The following is a 22,059-nucleotide window of genomic DNA, read 5'->3' on the forward strand; positions in this document are numbered from 1 at the left end:
ATGATGGCTCAAGTGTTTGGGTCCCTGCCACACATACGACAGATCTGGATTGAGTTCTGGGCTCCTGACTTCAGCTTGCCCCAGCCCTGGCTGCTAGAGGCATTTGAGCAGTGAATCAGCAAATGAGAGATTTCTCTCCCCTCCCCTCTCTCTGCCTCTTAAATATAATAAATGAATGAATTAATAAATACACTTGATCAGCATAGCCCTGACTGTTAATGAACAACTTAATACATTATCCCTCTTAGTAGTTTTTTTTGTCTGTTCTACTTAATATGAATGGTTTAATTCTGTAATTTATACACAGTTATTCTTAAGTGTTGAAATTTAACTGAAATGTGATCCCTGTTAAACATAAGAGTGCGGATAAGAGAGGGAAGAGATGTACAATTTGGGACATGCTCAAGCTGACTTGCCCCAAATGGTAGAGTTAGAAACATACCAGGGGACTCCAATTTAATCCCATCAAGGTGGCATGTACCAATGCCATCTCACTAGTCCAAGTGATCAATTTCAGTTCACAATGGATCATAATGAAAGGACTAAGAGTCAAAGGGAGCACATAAACAAGTCTAGTACCTGCTAATACTAACCGATAGAATAAATAAAGGGGAGAGTGATCCAACATGGGAAGTGAGATTCTCAGCAGACTCAAAGAATGGCGGATGTCCTAAACAGCACTCTGGCCTCAGAATCAGCCCTAAAGGCATTCGGATCTGGCTGAAAAGCCCAGAGAGTATTTCAGGCATGGAAAGCCAAGACACTCTGGCAAAAAAAAAAATGAAAGATCTCTGTGAGTGAGATCCCAGTGGAAAGAACAGGTCTTCAAAGAAGGAGGTACCTTTCTCTGAAGGGAGGAGAGAACCTCCACTTTGACTATGACCTTGTCTAAACAAGAGAAGAGTCGGAGAACTCAAGGGGCTTCCATAGCCTTGGAAACTCATGACTGGTGCATAGGGAGATTACTGATGCCATAAACAGGAGTGTCAATTTGTAAAGTCAATAACAGGAGTCACTGTGCACTTACTCCTCATGTAGGATCTCTGTCCTTAATGTGCTGTACATTGAGGCTTAATGCTATAACGAGTACTCAAACAGTATATTTCACCTTGTGTTTCTATGGGGGTGCAAACTGTTGAAATCTTTACTTAATGTATACTAAACTGATCTTCTGTTAAAAAAAAAAAGAAGAAATTATTAATTCCCAACTTGACTCTCGCTGGGATTAAACATGACAATAGGTCTGATCTGATTTCATCATCATTTAAAAAAAATCATCTATTATTTTTCACTTTATGTTTCTGTGTGGGAGCAAACTGTTGAAATCTTTACTTAAGGTATGCTAAACTGATCTTCTGTATATAAAGAGAATCGAAAATGAATCTTGATGTGAATGGAAGGGGAGAGGGGGTGGGAAAGGGGAGGGTTGCGGGTGGGCGGGAAGTTATGGGGGGGAAGCCATTGTAATCCATAAGCCGTACTTTGGAAATTTATAGTCATGAAATAAAAGTTAAAAAAAAATAAAAAAAATACATAAAAATTTCTTTGGCAAAATAGAAACAAAAGGGAAATACTCCAAATGATAATATATTACAGTACTTCAAAATATTCATGAAAAAATATAATTAAAAGATAAGTTTACTTTGGGGCAAAAATTCTGAAATGAAATCTATGCAATTTTTTCATAACACACACTTTCCATAAACTTTTTGAAGATCCCCTCTAAGCAAGGACTTCAAAATTTTTTGCACCAAATAAACTTATTTTTAAATTCCATTTCCATGATTTTTATAGTTCATATATATATTATATTAATGATAATAAAATATGATTCTTTTTTGAATCAGGTTAATACTGCAGTGCCTAGAATCACTGTTTGCATTCAGCAGTGTCCTGAAGTTCCTAAAAATGAAGTGAGCGAGAGTTGTGCATGAGCCTTCTCTAACCTCTATAATCTTACAGGAACGTGGTAACTGTGGAAAGAAAACACGTCTCAGGCAGGTACCTCAGCCCTACCGGCTGGCTTCTGTAGAAGATTATGTTTTTTCCTATCTTGGTCTCACAGAGTGTGTATGAATATTTTGAGCAAGTGGGAGTTGAGGATGCTATTCCAGGATAGTTGTTTAGGACTCAATGACTCTCATTTGAGCAGCCAACAGTTGCTGAGCCTAGGAGGTTACTTGTGCTACATGTGTGATGGGTTCTGAGCTCATCTCCGTGTTCATGCAGATTCCTCCAGTGGACAGAATTATTTATCTGCTGTGCTCTTCCAAGAAAGTTTCCCATCCAGGAGCTTCCCAAGTCCCTCTGAGACTACTAACCCAGATTTCTGTTTTTGAAGGAATCTGTGGTTCTAGGACTGTGCAAGTTTCCTTGGTCTTGTTTACCAATCAATAGCTCTGGAATTAATTAAGCTTCCTGGGGAGGCTTTCTAGACCACCACTAGCATGGTTCCTTTTAAGTCATTGGAAATATTGGACTAGGCTTTGAAGCCTGACCATGATAATGAGATGTGGGACCTGGGGTGCCATCTAGGAAACAGCCAGTTCTTTTCATTCTTCCTTCCTGCCTGCCTGCCTTCCTTCCTTCTAAACATTTTTATTTATTTGAATGAGAGAAAGAGAGAGAGAGAAAGAATCTTCCATCTGCTGGTTCACTTTCCAAATGCTAACAATAGCCAGGCCTAGGCCAGGCTGAAGCAAGGAGTCCATTATGCAATTTTGGTCTCTCATTTAGATGGTAGGGGCCCAAATACTTGAGCCACCAACTGATGCCTCCCAGGGTACGCATTAATAGGAAGCTGTAATTAGAAGCAGAGCCAGAACTTGATTCCAGGCACTCTAATATGGAATGTGGGTGTCCCAAATGGTGTCAACTAGTGTATGAATTGCCCACCTACCCCAATGCATTCCTTCTCGAATGCTCATTTCTTGGATATCAAAGTCTTCAGATTTTCCTCTTATCTCAAAATAAATTAGAGATCTAGATTGTCATAGAAAAATTCTGATTAAAAATAATGCCAGCTAATTAAAAATATTTTTAAAAACAGTGTACCAGCCAGTGTTGATTGGCATATATGATTTATGAGCTAACAGTTGTGGTTCCTACGCTAGATTGTTAAGGCAGAACAGGAAGGGCCATATTTATCCTGCTTACTTTTGTATCCCTAGCACCTAGTATAGTGTTTAACGCAGACAAGAGCTCAGTAATTGCTGAATGATAGGAAAATAATCCAGTAACATTGTCAAAGAGAAAATGACAGGCGTTTAACTGAGCCTATCTAAGACACCATCACTTTCTCCTCTAGCTTTTCAAAAATCATTCCTTTTAACAATAAGAAATTACACCAACAGGCATAATTCACTCTTTTTCTTCTTTAGAAAACTAGGATGCTATCTATCTTACCTATTGCCAGTCCTAAGACTCCTTCTCAACATCTCTTTGGAAATCATTGGCATGGATACAATGATACTGTTTACAGGATTTTTTGAGTTCCTGGTCTTAATCCACTAAGGAATTTGTATTCTTTGGGAGCAGACAGATGATTTCCTTAAGTCTCTACGTCCATTTGGTTGATTTTATTTTACCCTTTTCAACATGGAGATAATTTCCTTGAAAAGGCAGAGGTGAAATAGAAATTTATCTGTGTTCTTCCCTTGCTATCCATTAACACTGCACCATCATTCCTAGGTTAATGTCTAAAATTATTATTGTTAATAACCCATAACTTAATAAATTCTGAAGAGTGATCACATATTTGGCCTGGAATACTGATTGCAACTCTGCCAAGGAATATCCTGGATAAAACTTGAACTTAGACCAAATAGGACAGATGGTTTCATTCATTTATTCAACAACTATTTATTGATCATCTGTTATATGTCAGGAAGTATGCTAGTCACTGCAAATGGTTGTATGTTTCTGACCTGAAAGAGGTCACAATTTAGGTGATGGGGAGCAGACTGGGTAGTAGTTGGAGAGGTAGGATAATCATTAACCAGGTTAGTACTATAACAGAAGGCAATGATTTTTGGCAATCAAAATTTTTAAAGGATTAATTTTCTTCTTTTATTGGGTGATAGGTTTAGTGTACTATACAAGGAATATACCTTGACTTAAGCAAAACACTATAATCTCTTACTACCCAATACGGCACCTAAAATGTTCTGAAGAACAAAACTAAAAAACATTTGCTGAAATGACAGTATAGCGAGGTAAAATTTTCAGTGAGTGGTAGGGTTGACTATCAAAAGGGTAATGAATAAAATATTTTTCATGGTGCTATGGGGTTCATCCTTGACTATCTTCTTTAAAAACCTATTAATATGTGGAAAGTATACTACAGATCATGCACACCTGTCAGGGAGATTGAGGGCTAGGAATGATACTTAAGATTTAAAGCAGTGGTAACAATTTGGAATGATAAAGTAGATGAAATGTAATACAGGCTGAGTTACTCCTTATCTAAAACTGCTTAAGACTAGAAGGCTTTCGGATTTCAGATTTTTTCAGATTTTGGAATATTTGTAGACACAAGTTCATAGGAAGATATCTTATGGATGGAACCCAAATCTAAACATAAAGTTCATTTATGTTTCATATATACCTAATACACCTAATTCTGAAGGTAATTTTATACAACATGTATTTAAATTTTTATTTCTTTTATTTATTTGAAAGGTGGAGAGACAGGGACACAAGGAGACACAGGAGGTCTCCTACCCAATGGTGCACTCTCCGGATACCTACAAAAGCCAGGATTGGGCCAGGTTGAGGCTTGAGCTAGGAACTCAATCCAGGTCTCCAATGTGGGTAACAGGGTCCCAACTACTTGAAGCCATCACCTGCTGCCTCAAAAAGGCATCAATAGGAAGCTGGAATTGATAGCAGGACCAGGACTAAAATTCAGGCCCTCTCATATGGGATGCAGGTGTCTTAACTGCTCCACCAAATGCCTGCTCCCAATCAATATTTTTCATGTGTCTGCATTTTTACTGCAACCTTTCATATGGGATCAGGTGTGGAATTTTCTACATGTGGTGTCACTTTGGCACCCAAACCTCATATTTTGAAGCAGCTGGAGTTTGGATTAGGGATGTTCAGCTTGTACATATTTTAAACTGTTGGATTGTATAATATGAGAGGCATAAGACTTGCATAAGCAATGATTCACAAGAAAAAGATCCTGAAGTTTTAGTTGACGCTGCATTCAATGTTAGCCTAAGATTGATGTGGTTAGTAAAAGTAAAATTTGTTTTTATAAAAAAATAGATTTATTTTATTTGAAAGACAGAATTGGGGGCAGGGGGAGATCTGTCTTCCATCCCTTGGTGCACTCCCCAAATGGCCACAGTGACCTGGGCTGGACCAGGCTGAAGCCAGGGGTTTCTTCTGGGTTTCCCATGTGGGTGCAGGGGCCCAGGGACTGGGCCATCTTTTGCTGCTTTCCCAGGTACTTCAAAAGGGAGCTGGATTGGAAGTAAAGCAGTCAGGACTCGAACTGGCGCCCATATGGGATGCTGGCGTTGCAAGCTGTAGCTTTACCTGCCATGTCACAACGCCGGGCCCAAAGTTAATGTATTCTTATACTATACTAACCAAAGTGTAGTATGAATTCACAGGAATGCCTCATCTTATTGTTATTCTTCTCTTTATTGCACTTTACAGATATTACTATATTTACAAATTGAAAATTTGTGGCAACTCTATATTGAGCAGTGTATTGGTATGGTTTTTTTGAAAAGCATGTGCTTACTTCTCTCTGTCACAATTACTGTGGCAATTCTCTATTTCAAAACTTTTCACTATTATTAAATCTGATGGTAATTTTCGGTCAATGGTATTTGATATTATTGTCATTGTTTTAAGGTACCACAAACCATTCCCCTTGTAAGAAGACAGTTAACTGACATGTGTATGTTATGATTGTTCGACTAATCAGCCATACCTTCCTTCTTTCTCCCTCTCCACCAGCCACTCTACTCCCTGAAATTCAACAATATTGAAATTAGGCCATTTGGTAAACATACAATGTCCTTCAACTATTTAAGTGAAAGGAAGAAAAGCCATTTTAAATAAAATCAAGAGCTAGAAATCATTAAGCTTAGTGAGGAAGGCATATCAAAAGCCAAGACAGATTGCAAGCTAGGCTTCTTGTACCAAACCGTTAGCCAATTTGTGAACACACAGGAAAAATTATTGAAGGACATGAAAAATGCTACTCCAATAATCTCATGAATAAGAAAGTGAAACAACCTTATTGCCAATATGGAGAAAGTTTTAGTGGTCTGCATACAAGATCAAACTAGCTACAACATTCCCTTAAAGCCAAATCCAGAGCAAGGCCTAACTGAACGCTCTTCAATTTGACCCAGGTGAGAAAGCTGCAGGAAAAAAAAACTTTGAATTTAGCAGAAGTTTGTTCATGAAGCTTAAGGAAAGACGCCATCTTCACAATACAAATGTGCAAGGTGTTGTAAAAAGTGCTCATATAGATGTAGCGATTTATCTAGAAGATCTAGCTAGGATAATTGAAGATGACAACACTAAATGGATTTTCACTGCAGATGAAACAATTCTCTATTGGAAGAAGATGCCATCTAGGACTTCCATAGCTTCCATAGTCAATTCCTGGCTTCAAGACTTCCAAGGAAGGCTGACTGTCTTGTTAGTAGCTAATGCATCTGGTGACTTCAAGCTGAAGCAAATGAACCTGTATCATTCTGAAAATCCTAGGGTCCTTTAAAATTGTACTAAACTTGCTCTGTCTGTGCTCCATAAATAGAACAATAAGGCCTGCATGACAGCACATCTGGTAATAGCATGGTTTAATGAATATTTTAAGCCCGCTGTTGACACTTGCTCAGAAGAAAAGATCTCTTTCAAAATATGACATGCATCAACAATGTAGCTCGTCACACATGAACTCTGAGGGAGATGCAGAATGAGGTGGATGCTGCTTGCTCACTAATACACCATCTATTCGAGATCAAGGAGCAATTCTGACTCTCAAGTCTTATTTAAGAAATACATTGTGTAAGTAAATAAATTTTGTATAAGTGATTCCTCCAGGAGATATGAGCAAAGTAAACTGAAAACCTCATGGAAAGAATTCAGTCTTTTGGATGCCATTAAGAACATTTTGATTCATGGGAGGAAATCAAAATAACAACAACAGGAATTTGGAAGAAGTTGATTCCAAGCTTCATGAATGACATTAGGGGTCCAAGACTTCCACAAAGGAAGTAACTACAGATATTGTGGAAATAGCAAGAGAAGTAGAATTAGAAGTGGAACCTAAAGATGTGACTGCATTGATACAATCTCATGAAAAAACTCTAATGAATGAGAAGTTGCTTTTTATAAATCTGCAAAGAAAAGTAGTTTCTTTCTGAAAAATTTATCTATGTATTTATTTGAAAGAGAGAGAGACAGGGAGAGGGGGAGAGAGAGAGTCTTCTGTCTGCTAATTCACTGCCCAATAGCCAGGATGCAAACCAGCACTCTAGTATGTCATTCTGGTGTTGTAAGCGATGCGTTGACCTGCTGCTCCACATTGCCAGCTCTGGAAGGTGTTTTCTTGAACCGGAATCTACTCCTAGTGAAGATGCAATGAACACTGTCCAAATGATAACGAAGACTTTATAATGTTATGGAAACTAAGTGGATCAAAAAAAAGTGTTAAAATTTGAAAGGAATGACTCTTATTTTGAAGTAAGGTTATCAAACAGCACCACATACTTCAGAGCCATCTCTGCTGGAAAGCAGCCAATTGATGCAGTCAACCTCATTGTGATCTTCTTTTAAGAAACTGCCATAGCCACCTCAGTCTTTAGAAACCACCACCCTGACCAGTCAGCAGCCAGCAACACTGAGGCAAGAATCTCCACCAGCACGGTTTGCTGAAGGGTCAGAGGACTTTTTCAAGCATTTGAAAACTATAGACTGTTTTAAAAGTAAACTGTGCACTTTTTTTTTTTTAAGGTATAATGCCATTGCCCACCTAATAGACTACAGGATAAACAGAGTGTGTGTGTGTATATATATATATATATACACATATATATATATGCATGCAGTGGGAAAACAAAATATTCTTGTGACCCACTTTGCTGCTATATTTGCTTTATTGAGTGGTTTGGAGCTGAATCTGTGGTGTCTCTGAGATAAGCCTGTATGCTTGTGCCCACTGCTAATTTAGCAAATAGCAAAGTATATTAAAATTATTTGTCTAGTGTGTCTCCCACTTGATTGTGAAATTCTTGAATGTAGGGACTATAGCTTATTTAGTTATATATTCCCAGGATTTAGCTCAGTCTTAGAATATAGTTAATGTTCAAGAAATAGGGGTAGGAATTTAGCCCAGCAGTTAAGACAATGGTTAAAATGCCCATGTCCTACATCAGAGTATTGATTCCTGGCACCAATTTGTGTTCCCAGCTTCCTGCCACAGAAGGCAGCAGTGATGGCTGAAGTAATTGGGACCTTACCACTCACATGAGTGATCTGTACTCCTAGCTTTGGCCCCAGCCCAGCCTTGGCCCCTCAGGCATTTGGGGCATGAACCCATAGATTAGAGCTCTGTTGCTGTTCTCTCTCTCTTCCTGTCTATGGCTCTTTCTGTCTCTCAAATATTAAAAAAAAGAATGGCCTAATGACTAGTAATCATATAATATGTAGGGTTGTAGTGAACACATTAATGTAATTATCTAATTCAATCCTCTCAATACATCTATAGAGGAAAGTCCTGTTATCATTTCCATTTGACAGATGAGGAAATTGAGGCTTCAACATACGACCTAGGAAGTAGGACACACACACACACACACAAATACAAAAAACTTTCCTAAATCTTAATATTCAGAAAAGTTTGACTTTTTCCTTCAGGCTTTTTCAAGACAAAAATAACTTGTCCAAAGTCACAGACCTGTAAGTGGCAGAGCTAAGGGTTGAACCCCTGAAGTCAAGCTCTTAAACTTACATTCTTCTAGGGTTTGTTTTACCACATATTTATATAACAATAGTGGACATCTGGCATATCGTTAAATCTCTTTGTGGGACGGCTAAATCTCATATCAGAGTGCCACCTTCAACTATCAGCTCTGCTTCCAATTCAGCTTCCTCCTGATGTGTACTGTGGGAGGCAGAAGATAGTGGCCCAAGCACTTGGGCCCCTGACATCCACATTGGAGACCCAGTTGGATTTCGAGGCTCCTGGCTTCTGCCTGGCCTACCCTTGGTTGTTGTGGATAATTGGGGAGTGAACCAGTAGGTGGCATATCTTTGTTTGTCTCTCTGCCTTTAAAATAAACAATAATAAAACAGTATTTACATAATACTATGTGATTAAACTGCATGCCTCTGCCTCAGAGCATAAAGTTCGAGGAGACGTGGTTTCTTCCCCTGCTTTTTCCTCCCTCCTTCCTTCATTTCTTCCCTCCACTTCTTCATCCTTTGTCTATCCTTTTAAATCATTTAATCAGCCTATAAAAATAAATGCAATAAAATTGTTTTTATAAAGTATTTTTAAAAATAGATTTATTTATTTGAAAGAAGAACAGAAAGAGAAAGAGAGATATCTTCCATCTGCTGGTTGATTTCCCAAATGGCTACAATAGCTAGGACTCAGAAATGCCAAAGTCAGCAGCCAGGGACTACATTCAGGTTTCCCACATGGGTGGCAAGGACCCAAACACTTGAGCCATCTACCATTGCCTTCCAAGGCACATTAGCAGGGAGCTGGGTCAGAAGCAGAGCAGCCATCCCTGGAACTAGCACTCTGCTATGGGATGCTGGCATCACAAATGGTGGCTGAATCCACTCTACCACAACACCAACCCCTAAAACTTTGTAAAGAAATTCTAGCTAAGGGAAAATAAGGGTCCATAAGATGGAACTAGGGTAAGTTTACTACACAAAGCACAGATAGCAATGTCCTCTTTCCACGAAATTCTTTGTGACTACCCAACTCCATATTTATTGCTTCCTATTTTCATCTTCTATTTCTTATCTACAGGACACATTTGGCCTTTATCATACATCTGTAACAATTTTTTGGTGACACTTTTGTTTATTTCCTCAGTAATACTGTAATGCATCTTTTTTTTTTCTTGACAGGCAGAGTGGACAGTGAGAGAGAGACAGAGAGAAAGGTCTTCCTTTGCTGTTGGTTCACCCTCCAATGGCTGCCGCGTCTGGCGCGCTGCGGCCAGCGCACTGCGCTGATCCAATGGCAGGAGCCAGGCACTTATCCTGTTCTCCCATGTGTTGCAGGGCCCAAGCACTTGGGCCATCCTCCACTGCACTCCTGGGCCACAGCAGAGAGCTGGCCTGGAAGAGAGGCAACCGGGACACAATCCGGCGCCCAGACCGGGACTAGAACCCCGTGTGCTGGTGCCGCAAGGCAGAGGATTAGCCTAGTGAGCCGCGGCGCTGGCCTGTAATGCATCTTGAGGCAGGGATCTTCTTATCTTTCATATACATATGACACCTAATATATACTGCTTGATCCATAATAAATTCTCTATAAATATTTATTGAATTGAAAGGGCTTTCAATTATTAGGAGTTAATCAATATCTACTTACCGACTTTTCTCAACTCTTATGTCTTCTTTTTATTTTCCTATATCCCTAGAAGTCCAGAGGTGGCGGGATTCTTTATGTTTCTGCTCTAATACAGTCAACTACAAGTTAAATGTCTGCTTCCCCAACAGATTGTGAACTACCTGCTGACAAAATTTATCTCTGCACATTCTGAGGTCAGTTCCTAGTAAATACTAGGAGTCAATGGATGTGGAAGGAGGAGAAGAAGGAAGGGAGAAGGGAAGATGTTTTGTGTGATTGTTGATTATCACCAGAGGGCTGGATGGCAGAAGAAAACATTTAGGTAACAAAATTTTGTATCTTCAAAGAGTCTTAATGAGGGGGAAATACTTGATAATTCTTGCTATAATAAGATTTTAGAATTTGTATGTTTTTCTTTCCTATGCCCCTTTTTATGACCAACTTTGTAATTAACAGTATAGAACCATAATGCCTGGGATCAGATGCTGGTCTACTACTGTTTAGCTATACGACTTTGAGCAAAGCATTTATGTCTCTGTGCCCCAGCCTCATCATCTACGTAGTGGGGTAACAAAAGCACCTCCCTCATGAGCTATAATGTGGATTATCTAAAGATGTAATACTTAAAAATAATTTAAAATGCTGCCTACAACATAGAAAGTACTGTAGAATGTTTGCTATCATTATGACCCCTGTATTTCTGTTGTTTAAAGATTTATTTATTTATTTATTTATTTGAAAGGCAGAGTTACCAAGAAAGAGTGAGAGACAGAGAGATCTTCAGTCCCTAGATAGCCACAATGGCCAGGGCTGGGCCAGGCAAAAGTCAGGAGCCTGGAGCTTCTCCCAGGTCTCCCATGTAGGAACCCAAGCTCTTGGGCCATCTTCTGCTGTTTTCCCAGGTGCATTAGATGGGACCTGGATTGGAAATGGAGCAGCAGGGTCTCAAACCAGTGCCCATGTGGGATGCCAGCATTCCAGGTGGTGGTTTTACCCACCATACCATAATGCTGGCCCCGACTGCTATTTTTGAAAGGCTGAATTTCTCATCTTGTACTGCAAAGTCTAGAATACCAGCTATTACCAAAGAGTCAATTGCCCTTTGAGAAGAACTGGAAACCCTCCAGGACTTACTTTTGGCTAGGGCACTCTGTACTTCCTGGAGTGATAGTGGCCACAAAAGCAATGCTCACAGGAGATAATGAAGTACCATATAATTGCAAAGTCAAGACTGTCTAGCTCCTAGAAACACCCAAAGGAGCTTGGTTTAAATTTTCACTGTGCTTGAGAGCATAATTGGTATGAAGCAGGCAAGCATCCAACTAAGAGATGGTTCAGGCCATGGAGAAGAGACTGTTGGGGATGAGAGGAAGGCCCCACAGAACACACTGACTCAGCTGTGACATTCCTGAAGGCGGGACAGAGGAGCTGGCTCCAGGACCCAAATCCAAGTTTACAAATTCCTTAAGTTAAAAGTGATGGAACAGAGGCAAGAAGCCGTGCTCCCTTTTTATTCCTGTAACAACTTAACTTGGTGTCGTCTTTTGAAGCTTACAAAAACTCTTTGCAGTACATTATCTTATTGATGCATCTGTGAAAGATAAAGGGAAGTGATCTTTATGAAAAATTCATGATGTAAACATAAGGATCAAAAGGAAGATACAAACTTTCTTATTACCCTCAAAGTGAGGTTTGAGACCCTCAAAGTCTTTCTCCTGTTATCCAATGGTGTACAGTTTTTCTTAAAGAGAAGAAAATACTATTAGTTTAGGTCTAGAAGTAGAGAAACAAATTAGGGAAATTTTGGATTAATGACAGGGTCATCTCTGCTAAGCAAGCAGACCAGTCATGGGAACAAAAGTGGGACATGAATGTTGGGATTTGGCTACACAGCTCCAGCCTGTGCAGGGAGTCATAGACAACACACACTCTCCCAACCCTGTGGTTTTGCTGCTTCTACCCTGCCCCAAACTCTGCTTAGAATCCACGCTGGATCCCCTCCTGGAGTTACACTGTCTACTGCCCAACCCAGATGCTTTCATGAGTAAGTGCGAACTGAGGGGCCAAGAGGGGAGAAAATCAATCCAATCCAAGTTGGATGAACTGCCTTCAGTCAAGCACACATTTGTTGAGCTCGTTAGACAATAGATGGTATAAATGTGCTAATCCACGTATGTTAGCCTACTTCAAAACGTTTGTAGAAAAATGAAATTAAAAGGTAAACTTACTTTGGTACAAAAATTTTGAAACCTGTGGCCAGTGTTGTGACCCAGCAGATTACACTGCTGCTTGTGATGCTGGCCTCCCATATTGGAGCACCACCTAGAGCCCTGGCTGACACCAAAGTTGAAGTCTATCCACCAAATCCCACTGATGAGACCAATCCTTGAGTACCATTTAGGAACACAAAACTTCTGTTATTGGGTTCCTAGAACCTTATGAATTTTGTGCAAAGGCAAAGATCTGTTCTTGGATAGTCTGGGTTTACAATGAAGCTACTTATCACAGCAATTGGAGCATTTCAGTTGCGTTAGGCACTAACATTTCAGTGGAGCCTGGCTATAATTTCAATAACTCAGAAATAGATACAACACTGGGCTGGTGCTGTGGCACAGTGGGTTAAGCCACCACTTGTGATGCCAGTCTCCCATACTAGAGTGCCAGTTCAAGTCCCAGCTGCTCCACTCTGATGCAGCTCCCTGCCAGTGTGCCTGGGAATGCAGCAAAGATGGCCCCAGTCAAACCACGATAGCATTTCCTGGCTTCAGCCTGGCCCAGTGCTGGCCTTTTCAGTCACTTGTGAAGTGAACCAGCAATGGAAGAGCTCTCCCTATCTCTCTTTCTGTCTCTTCCGCTCTCTCTGTCACTCTGCCTTTTAAATTAACACATAAGTAAACCTTTAAAAAAAAGATACAATATTTAAGAAACCATTGCCAAGAATGGGCTCTGCTCCATGATCTCAGATAACATTCTGTATCTACAGTCCCCTGTGTACATCTGCACTGCAGCCAGCACTGAGACGGGCCCACGAGGCGGTTTTCTCAGAGAGAACAAGTGATTGCTGCTGAACGGAGGGCCTATTCCAGAACTATTATTCTGCAGGCTCTGTTTGCAGCACTCACCTTAGGAAGCTAATTCTTCTAAGTGATGCCTAGGCAAACTGCCAATTGTTTTTGCTTATCATTAATATGGGCTCCTGATCTCGTTGCCATGGTTACAGGAAACTCCAGAGTTGGCTTTCACTCCAATCAGGGGTCCTGTTGTTTATGGTAAAAGCTGCACTCTGACCTAGCTTTCCAATCAATCCTGTTCCATCCAGCCAAGGTCCCACACTCCTGGGCCTTGTAGTTTTCAAGGGCAATGCATTAGGTAAAGGAGAACTATTCTTAAAAAAAATAAATGATTGTGTATTTCTGATTAAGTGAAATGCTACTAAAAGAAGATATTTACTCCTATTGGGAACTTGGAACTCACTTTTGGAAGGGGTGACTTTAACTTTAATGGTGAGTACATTACCCCCAAGGGAACTTTTTTTTTATTTCTGTTTCATAGCAGACAGCACTTATAAAATTCTTCTTCATCACTACAGAGTGGAGGATCCTAAATTTTCTGATTGGTCTAAACTGTCACTACCAAAGGCAGAATCACCACCAGCCCATGAAATTACTCCCCGTTTTAGCAGGATGACCTTCAGAACTATCAGCTCTCAGAAAAGTGCCTGGGGAACCCTTAGCCCATGCTCTTGATCCGACGCCTCGCTGTCCCTGCCCTTGATAAATTAGGTGTCCACAGAGGGAGGGCACCAGCTAAGGTGCTGTGAGCAATTGCCTCACAGGTTACAATCTCTGCCACTGCTTTTCCACTTCTGCCCAGGCTGCTCACGGAGCTTGTCCTTGGGGCCCTGAGTGTACCACTCCTCAAACCTGCCCTTGACCACTCATCTTTCGCTAATTCCATCTGCACACACACATTGGGCAGGGCAAATAAGAATCCACTCAGAATTAGTGGGCTTGGGCCCCACCACTGATTCTTTGGTCACAATAAAAAATATGACCACCGCACATTTTGCTTCATCACTGTTTGCAGTGGCTTCATTCTGTTCTGAAAGGGGCCATGGAGAATTATATTACTCTGACTCCTTTAAAATAGGAACCCCTTATTTGGCTCCCCTAAAACCCAGGCAGCAGGCAGCTTTGGCAGTCCCCCAGAGCAAATAATGACTTGGTATTTCAATATTCATTCTCAGCACTGGCTATTCCCCTGGGCACTCAGGCACATGGCCCTTTGGAAATCAAACAGCAATCAAATCTGGTTGGAGCTGGTCAAAGTGAAGACATTCCAGGGAACGTAGGCTTGTTTTTTCTACAAGCATAAATCTGATCACACCACTGTCTGTAGCTTCTCCTCAAAGACAACAAGTAAAGTTGCCATGCTTAGGAACAGATCTGACTCAAGAAAAATGGCTCACATTAACTATTTCCTTTCTTGACAATCAAAATACTCTCCAGAGCCAAAGCCACAATAAGGACACCTAATGAGGAAAGGATAGGTAGCAGTTCTTATTGCCTGCAGCCTGATTTCAGTTGGGAAAAGTCTAATTTAGTACTTGTGTGGGTGGACATGTGCAAATTTGCAGAATAATGTGCATTAACTGTTTATTTACTTATCCTCTTGGAATTTGGCATGCAGCCTGGCTGCCAGTCACAGGCCAACACTTACCAAAAGTGGGGAGTAACGAAAGTTTATTTTAGAAAACCCTGTAGCCTTTTTTGCTCCTTCTTTCTATATCTGGGGAATCCCCTCCCCCAGATGATCGGAGCCATTCATTCTCATTCTCATTCTTTCTCCCTCCCTCCCTCCCTCCCTCCTCTCTCTCTCTCTCTCTGTCTCTCTCTCTCTCTAAATTTGTTCTGGAAAGTATCTGAATAAGTCATTTGTTCTAAGTTATGAGACATCATCCCTGTGGAACAATGTCTTTTTTATTCAGCAATATTAGAAAATGAGGCATTCTGCATAAATAAAACTTCCAAATAAATTAAAATCATAATTCTAAGTGCCAATTAAAAAATTAATTGGCTTGGACGGAAGCATTTAAAATGCATTATGTGTATCATTATAAATTCATGCACAGAGGATACCAAAATGATGATTAATCAATTGTGTAGCATTTTACATACTACAAAGTGCTTTCACATACATTTTCTCATTGTTTTTCGCTACTATAAAGAGAAGATACCGGGTTCCTATTTGTCATGTAGGAATCATTGTTTCAAACAGGGGTTGCTATCCTGTATTCCATATCACCCTGTGACACAATGATATGTACAACACCACAATATGTAGTATTCAGGGATGTACAACATTTGCCTCTTTCTGGGGCCTTTCATTTGTTTGCTATACTTTCTAGGTCTTAGTGTCTGCTGCCTCTGGAGAACTAGCTCCTATTTTTGTTGCTGGAAAATCTGCATCTAGCAGCTTGGACCAGCCAATCTAGTTTACTAAATATACCTCATTGAACTAACTGCTGCTAAGCTGTGGGCTAGGAAACCAGATGAATTAGCTTACTAAAACCATATTTTAAAATAAGACCAAACAAGCTACCCATTTATTTCAGCATGGCTCTGAGATGATTTTATTTCCAAGACTTAAAGCTCTAAAATTCTCCCCTCTAGTCTTATTTTCTCAGCCAAAGTACTCTAACTTTTCCCCCATGCAGACTGGACCTCAGCATCACGGTGCCCATGATGCTGCAAGTGGGAGCCTCAGATCCCTTCACATCCCAGGAAGTCCAGCTCCTACTTCCTTCTGATCCTGCCTTCAGAGTGCTGAATGCTCTTAGATAAATTTAGAAGGCCCTGTTGAGGGGCCAGCACCGTGGGTAAAGCCACCACCTGCAGTGCCGGCATCCATATGGGCACTGGTTCGAGTCCCAGCTGCTCCACTTCCAATCCAGCTTTCTGCTATGGCCTAGGAAAGCAGTAGAAGATGGCCCAAGTCCCTGGGCCCCTGAACCCATGTGGGAGACCTGGAAGAAGCTCCTGGCTCTCGGCTTCGGATCAGCACAGCTCTGGCCATTGCAGCCAATTGGGGAGTGAACCAGCAGATGGAAGACCTCTCTCTGCCTCTCCTTCTCTCTCTGTGTAACTCTGACTTTCAAATAAATAAATAAATCTTTAAAAAAAAAGAAAACCAATTTGGATAGTACATTATAATTTTAGAACTTTATAAAGTAACCCATTATTTATTTTAAAATGTAGAGGGTGAATTTTGAAATAGTCCCTTCAACAACAAAGGAAATGAATAATAAAATCACCTGTAGTCCCTGTACTCAAACCCCAGCTCTGTTGGGAAGTTTGGTTTATTTCTTACCAGTATTTTCTGTATGAGCATATGTGCATGTGTGCTTGTGCATTTAAACATTACTTTACATTTTTTTTGCTTTTTTCATTCATGTTTATACCACTGCTATATTCCACTGTCAATATGCAGCATTTTAAGCACTTTTTATATTGACATAATCTCCAGCTTATTGAAATGCTGCAAGAATTCTGCAAAAACAGTTTTTCCCTAAATGATCTGAAATAATATTGTTAACTGGTACCCCAAGATTTCCTAATACATTTTTTTTAATTCTTAAAATTCCTAACTCATGAAAATTGTATAAATTGCATATATTCACAAAGTACTATGTGACATTTTAATACATGTATACACTGTACAATGTCCAAATCAAAGTAAACATATATCATTGTTTAGGTTTTAAACCTATCATTTTTAATGATTGCAATACTTTGTCAAGCAGTTGTACACATTTGCATTGATAATCTGTCTCCACTGTATTTTTAGCATCTTTTATTTTATGGGTGGTGATATGAATTGTACTGCAAAAAATTTTGATATTTATAATGTTTTCTCTAATTAGGATTATTTTCTAATTAATTCCTAAACTTGGTAAATAGCAAAAGCATTTAAAAAACATAACATCATTAGAATCTTAAATTTTTCCCTTGTCACTGAAATTTTTATCTTTGTCTGCTAAATATGCTCACTAATTGGAAATTCATCTTATGTCTACTTTGTGTTAGGCACTGTGGATGCCAAAAGGAATAGCACATGGCCCCACCCTCAAGGGATCCCCAGTTCATGTTATTTTGTGATCTGTGCTATAATGAGAGATTTACTTGGTGTGCAGTAACACAGAGGCGAGAATGTCTAATTCTTGACAGAGGAGACCAGATGTTTGCATTAAATTTTGAAGAATAAGCAGGCATTTACCAGGCAAAAACACAGATCCTGAAGAATCAAGTTGTGCGCAGAGAACTGCAGGTGCTTCATTATCCCTGGAACGTGGTGTGGGACCAATAAAATATCTAACACCTGCTACAGCTTATTGCAAGTTATGTATCAAGTACATTCTAAATATTTTATTGATATCATCTCCATCAATTTATACAACCTTGCAAGGTAAGTAGTATTCGCTGTATATTGCAAATGAAGATCTTTTAACCATTGAATACTGATACATAGCAGAAGATATATTGAAAGTCAGTTCCTACTGACTGCACAACCTGTGCCCCTCATCATTGTGTTATGCTGCCACTACCTAGACGCCAGCAGAACAGTTATGGGAGCTGGGATGGTAAGCAAGGAGAGACCAGCTCATTGAAGCATCTATAATTTACGATAAGGACTACAGCCTTCTTAAACTTTTCAGATGCACCAGGATTGGTAACTTCCTCTTCTGTGCTCTTGTCAAGCTTTTATAGGCTTCTACTACAACACGGATTATACTTGTGCATATTGCTAGTGTCTAGTTCCAAGTATGTGCCCTCCATTGAATTGAGATTTTCAAGTGTAAAGGCTATCTCTTAATTACATTTGTCTTCCCAGCAACTAGCTCAGGGTCCAGCAAACAGCAGAAATGGAATCAATATGAAATGACTGAATTGTGCACTTTTGAGCCAGATCACTGGTTTGTCAGAGCAACATCTTCCAGGCTCACAACTGTTAGTCATATTTTCAGGAATTATCTTAGCTTGTTAAATACAGATATTATTAAATTAAATTATGTAAACTTACAAGTAAATATTATGAAGGGACTAGTGTTGTGGCAAGCAGGTAAGCTGCCACTTGCAATGATGGCATCCCTTATTAGAGTGCTCATTCTGTCTCTGTTGCTCCACTTCTGATCCAACTTCCTGTTAATGTACCTGGGAAAGCAGCAGAAGATGACCCAAGTGCTTGGGCCCCTGCCACTCATATCTGAGACCCAGATGGAGTTCCTAGCTGCTGGCTTTAGCCTAGCCTAGATGTGGCTGTGTGGCCATGTGGGGAGTGAATCAGTGGATGGAAGATATCTTTCTGTCTCTGTCTCTCTCCCTCTCCCATCCCCCATCACTCTTTCAAATATGTAAATATTTTTTAAAATGCATTATTAAAAGCAAAGATAATCACTTTCTCTCTCTCTCTCTCTCACTGTCTAACTCTGCCTGACAAAAAAAAAAAAAAAAAAAAAAAGCAAAGATAATCCATTATAAAAACTTGGAACTTCTTTATCTTATTTTTTAGAACATTCATTCAGCAAGTGCTTGTTGAGATGTCACATTGAACTAGGATCAAATTGAACTAATTTTTACTATTATTTATAATCATGAGGTTATTTCACCTATATCCTCTGTATGATGGAAATATCCTGCAATGTTTTACATCTCATTCTAATTGTGGGCTCTTATTGGTGATCTGAAATAGCTTAGGGTGCTAAGCACCTCTTTTGACACTTATTAGCATTTGCAATATTAGTTGTGCTGATTCCCCTGTTTATTGACCATTCATCATCATGGTTTCTCCCTACATCTCCTTCAAAATTCTTTTTGTAGTCCTTTTATAGTTTTTTTTTTTTTACTTTTGAATATTTTACCTAATTCCAAGGTGTCATACAAATGGCATTCAGATTTGTATCTCCAACTCTAATTTCTCTTTTTAGCTCCAAATGATATCTCACTTCCAACTACCTGCTGTGTATCCTGAACTAAATGTTCTAGAAAATGTCTCAAAGCAATTTTATTCTTTATAGTTTGTTATATTATAAAAAACATGATAAAGCTTTTATAATTATATTTTTTTCCTAATTAAGATGATTTCACAATTAGCTCCTAAAATTGAAATGACTAGAACAAATGGCAAGAACACTTTAAAAACTGTTACGCAAATCTTAAATATTTTCCTTTTTTACTTAATTTTTTTCTACTAAATATGCTTACTGTTTGAGCATCTACCTTATGTCTACTGCACTCATTATACTTGTATAACTGAAGGCAGTTTGTGCCAGTCTGAGTTCCATGATTATATTGATTTTTATTTATGTTATATTTATATAAATATTTTATTTATTTTTATATTGATATTTTTTCATTTCAATTACCTGGGCTTGAAACATAATAGAACTTGTTTCTTTCCTATTATTTCCTCTGCATGTTTCTCTTAAAATCTCTGAAAGTTGCCTTTTCTAAAAGATTTATTTATTTATTTGAAAGTCAGAGTTATAGAGAGGGACAGATCTTCCAGCCACTGCTTTACTCCTCATATGGCTGCAGTGGCCAGGGCTGGACCAGGCCAAAGCCAGAACCATCATCCAGGTCTCCCACGTGGGTGAAAGGGGCCCAAACAAGTGGGCCATCTTCTGCTTCTTTTCCTGGGCCATTAGCAGGGAGCTGGATCGGAACTGGGGCATTCGGGACATAAACTGGCATCCATATAGGATGCCAGTGTTGCAGATGGAGGCTTTACCTGCCATGCCATAACATTGGCCCCGAGTTACCTTTCTTATGTTGTAAATGTTGACTGAGGTAGCTTGTCCACATCTTGACTAATGTCGTGGTTATTTATGCAATTGCCTTACACTTCTTAGATAGCAAGTCTTCTCAAAGGCAGGGAGAAGTAAGGACCCTGAGCTGGGGAGATGATGCTGACTGTTAGTGGGCCCCATAAAGGTCCTGGTAGGAGAGGTGGGGGAAGTCAGAGAAGCAGAGATGCTGGAAACAGCGCTTGAACATCGCCAGGGGCTGTGAGCTAAGGACTGTGGGTGACCCCCAGACTGGAACAGGCGAGGAAGAGATTCCAGAAGGGATACAGCTCTGCTGACATCTTCATTTTAACACACTGAGATGGATTTTCAATTTCTGACCTTTTGAACTGTAAAAGAATAAAGATAAAATGTTGTGTTTTCTAAAGATTTATTTGATTTGAAAGGCAGAGTTACAGAGAGAGAAGGCAGAGAGAATGAGAGAGAGAGAGAGACAGAGAGAGAGATTGATTTATTTTCCATCCTCTGGTTCACTCCCAAAATGGCCACAACAGCCTGAGCTGGGCCAGGCTGAAATAAGGAGCCAGAACTCCATTGGATTTCACGTGGATAGCAGGGGCCCAAGTACTTATTTCGTCTTCCATTATTTTCCCAGGCACATTAGCAGGGAGCTGGATTGCAAGTGGAGCAACCAGGCCTTGAACTGGCCCTCATATGACAGGCCAGCATTACAGGTAGCGGCTTAACCCACTGCACCGCTGTGCAGGTCCCTAGTTGTGTTGTTTTAATCCTCTAAATTTGAGTTGTTTGTTACAGTAGCCATAGAAAACTAATATAAGAAATCTTACTGAAGTATATATTCTAATATTAAATGATGCCAGGGGCCAGCTTTGCAGTGCAGAAGGTTGGGACGCTGCCTGCAAAATGCCAGCATCACATATGAGCACCAGTCTGAGCTCTGCTGCTCCACTTCTGATGTAGCTCCTTGCTAATAATGTATCTAGGAAAGAAGCAGAAAATGGCCCAACTACTTGGGCCCCTGCCACCCATGTGGGACCTGGAAGGAGTTCCAGGCTCCTGGCTTCAGCCTGGCTCAGCCCTGGCTATTGTGGCCATTTGGAGAGTGACCTGGCACAGATGGAAGATATTTTTCTCTCTCCTTCTCTTTGTAACTCTTTCAAATAAATAAAACTTGTAAACAAATTCAACTTCATCTTTTATAAAAATATTAGATGATAGCAAACAAATTACTTCTTAATGGCAGTTTCAAGAATCTGTAAGCTGTTTGGAGGAAGCAGGTTTTCCCAGCACATAATTTATGAGACTGGTTGGCTTGTGGCATGGCAGTAAGTAGACAGGGCCTTAAAGGAAGAAAGTGTTCAAGTGGGTACATGATGTTATGGTCAATAAACAACTCATCTTAACCCCAGGAGACAAATTAGCCATGAGAAAATGAAAACTCAGAAGCCTTTAGCCTTCTCAGAGGTATTCTTTAGAGAGGAAGACATTAGAGACTACAGAATGAAATGAGGCCCATGACACAACTGCCTCATAAGTGAGCCGGGACCAAATTCCTATTTCTTTTAAAAGTTAAACTTGCCTACATTTGTTATATATTATTTTGAAGCTTCAAGAGGCTTTTATGTTAATGATAAATAATGACAACTAACATTTATTTATAAATGTTTCTAAA

The 22,059-nt window shown here is 39.8% G+C and overlaps 1 long non-coding RNA gene across 8 annotated transcripts in view; it reads left to right on the top strand.

Annotated features, from left to right (window-relative positions):
• The window catches only part of LOC103349468 (uncharacterized), a 68,416-nt gene that overhangs the window by 31,592 nt on the left and 14,765 nt on the right, over positions 1–22,059 (top strand). For 5 of the 8 annotated variants that reach the window (XR_011390542.2, XR_016219967.1, XR_007920662.3 and 2 more), the window contains exons 2-3: positions 10,714–10,886; positions 17,650–18,028. This is a non-coding gene — a long non-coding RNA (uncharacterized LOC103349468). Of the gene's footprint in view, positions 1–10,713; positions 10,887–16,280; positions 18,029–22,059 lie in introns of those variants that run through there. The other 3 variants (XR_011390540.2, XR_016219970.1, XR_016219976.1) reach the window with 3 other exon arrangements.

The sequence above is a fragment of the Oryctolagus cuniculus genome, chromosome 1, assembly GCF_051225735.1.
Source record: "Oryctolagus cuniculus isolate XC-2025 breed Fujian yellow rabbit chromosome 1, ASM5122573v1, whole genome shotgun sequence".
In the NCBI taxonomy this organism is placed as follows: Eukaryota; Metazoa; Chordata; class Mammalia; order Lagomorpha; family Leporidae; genus Oryctolagus; species Oryctolagus cuniculus.